Below are 2,801 nucleotides of genomic sequence, written 5' to 3'. Positions count from 1 at the left end.
GTGGAAAACCTGCTATTAAGGGTATTAAGAACAAGTAGAACCATTCCCAGGCATTGAACCACGGCTTCATCCAATCGTGCCTAAGAAGGAACCAGGTAAAGAGTGGGACTCCATGAACAGATGGAAACCTTTACAGTGACTGGAGAGTTACTCTATTTAGAAAAAGAGAAGGGTCTTTTTATCCAATCCTGAGGTTATTCCATACACAAAGAGGTAAAAAAGGCCCTTTTTCCACACCAGCAGGTGGATAAAGGAGCCATCAAATTTGTACTCAGAGGAGTTGATATCACGTGTCTAAGCTTAGCTTCTCCAGGAGCTAAGCTTTGCTCCGCTGCAGCAGATAGGATTGTTGCAATTGAGGCAGAAGGAAAACAGCTTGCTCTGCGTGCTGCAGTCATGAAGATGTCTGCAGATGATGCTGAGTAAGTCAACTCAGCAACTGGCATTGAAACATATATTATTTAAAAGATGGGATGTGACACGTAAAAGCATAGCAATAAGGCTGAGAAGAATGGACTTGGCCTCCACATGGATGCGGTGCAATATCTGTGTTTGTTTGGGTGTGTGACAGCATGACGACAACGCCCCTTTGATTATGCTGAGTAAATTCAATACATACCGAAAAGAGAACCCAACAAACAAGTGTTGCCACCTTGCTTGGAAACAGTGCAGACGAGCTGCCCCTGTGTCCTCTCCTGGCCATCAGGCTATAACTCTCCCGAAAGAGCTTCATGACCCAGCCAGTGTGCTGGCGGGGCTGCGAGAATTCTCAGTGTGTCAGCTGAGGTGCCCTCATGTGAGCGTCTGGACAGGACCGAGAGGGGAAGAGTCAAGTGTCGGGGCGTTGAACTGGCTGGGGGCTTCTCTCTCGGCATCCCTGCTAAGTCAGAGCCCCTCTCAGCCATTCATGGTGGAGAAGAGAGACGAGGAGACGCATCAGCCCCTACACACGGACAGGCAGCTCCCGGCTCCTGCGGACTTCCAAAGCCTCATGCTATGAACTGACTTGTAATAACTTTGTTTTTGTCATCAATGTGCTAGATATTTTTAGTAGGAGTAATCTGAAAACGGGTTATTACCACCCATTTCAGTAATGGAATTAGCTGCGCTAGAGACAGACTACAGTTTAACCTAAAGTTTACAATGAAGTTTTTGCCTCAAAGTTTTAAGGAATTCAAGACGAGACTAGAATAAGACAAAACACCACAGAAACTGCTTGGTGAATGGGCTTTATATTCACTTTAAAGAACATTATCTCTGAAAACTTAGAAACGTTTAATTATGCATATTGTTATTAGCATGAATGTGAGAGATAGAAACGAAATATGAAGCTGGATATACTTATAGCAGTATTATGTGGCTCTTCGGAAAACTTTCTGCAGTGTTCTCAAATAACAGTGGAAAACCCCAAAACAGGAAATGGTAACACCTCAAAGTCATGCTGTTACCTGACAAAAGCAAGCTGCAAGGCAACACAGAGTATTTAAGACAAGTAAAAATTAAGCTATATTATCTGTGAGTAAATAAAAATATATTTGATTTTTTTGTTTATGTTGGAAGAATATATACAAATGAACCATGGATAGCTTGATACGGGTGAACGAGAAATTGTGTTTTTACTCTGAATTATCCAGTTTTGTCTGTGGCTGTGTGTACTTGAAACTCAGGATGAACTTGAACAAGAGTGTACACTGTATTTAAAAACGCGCACACACGCACAACATTACATGTGATTACATAGAAATGTCTTGTCATACAGCCTAGAGTCAAGTCAAATAGTAAGTTACGTGGAAGAGAATGGGTCTTTATTTAAGGATTAAAGAGAGAACACACTCAAAGCCCAAATAGGATTGTTGCAATTGAGGCAGAAGGAAAACAGCTTGCTCTGCGTGCTGCAGTCATGAAGATGTCTGCAGATGATGCTGAGTAAGTCAACTCAACAACTGGCATTGAAACATATATTATTTAAAAGATGGGATGTGACACGTAAAAGCATATCAATAAGCCTGAGAAGAATGGACTTGGGCTCCACATGGATGCGGTGCAATATCTGTGTTGGTTTGGGTGTGTGACAGCATGACGACAACGCCCCTGTGATTATGCTGAGTAAATTCAATACATGCCGAAAAGAGAGCCCAACAAACAAGTGTTGCCACCTTGCTTGGAAACAGTGCAGACGAGCTGCCCCTGTGTCCTCTCCTGGCCATCAGGCTATAACTCTCCCGAAAGAGCTTCATGACCCAGCCAGTGTGCTGGCGGGGCTGCGAGAATTCTCAGTGTGTCAGCTGAGGTGCCCTCATGTGAGCGTCTGGACAGGACCGAGAGGGGAAGAGTCAAGTGTCGGGGCGTTGAACTGGCTGGGGGCTTCTCTCTCGGCATCCCTGCTAAGTCAGAGCCCTTCTCAGCCCTTCATGGTGGAGAAGAGAGACAAGGAGACGCCTCAGCCCCTACACACGGACAGGCAGCTCCCGGCTCCTGCGGACTTCCAAAGCCTCATGCTATGAACTGACTTGTAATAACTTTGTTTTTGTCATCAATGTGCTAGATATTTTTAGTAGGAGTAATCTGAAAACGGGTTATTACCACCCATTTCAGTAATGGAATTAGCTGCGCTAGAGACAGACTACAGTTTAACCTAAAGTTTACAATGAAGTTTTTGCCTCAAAGTTTTAAGGAATTCAAGACGAGACTAGAATAAGACAAAACACCACAGAAACTGCTTGGTGAATGGGCTTTATATTCACTTTAAAGAACATTATCTCTGAAAATTTAGAAACGTTTAATTGTGCATATTGTTATTA

The 2,801-nt window shown here is 43.4% G+C and overlaps 1 pseudogene; it reads left to right on the top strand.

Moving 5' to 3' along the window:
• LOC129391684 (malignant T-cell-amplified sequence 1-like) overlaps positions 1 to 2,004 on the top strand; it is an 11,153-nt pseudogene extending 9,149 nt beyond the window's left edge.
• The last annotated feature ends 797 nt before the right edge of the window (positions 2,005 to 2,801 follow it).

This window comes from Physeter macrocephalus, chromosome 20 (genome assembly GCF_002837175.3).
Source record: "Physeter macrocephalus isolate SW-GA chromosome 20, ASM283717v5, whole genome shotgun sequence".
NCBI classification, from domain to species: domain Eukaryota; kingdom Metazoa; phylum Chordata; class Mammalia; order Artiodactyla; family Physeteridae; genus Physeter; species Physeter macrocephalus.
Note: the sequence above shows the minus strand (reverse complement) of the source record. Positions and strands in the feature narration are given on the sequence as shown.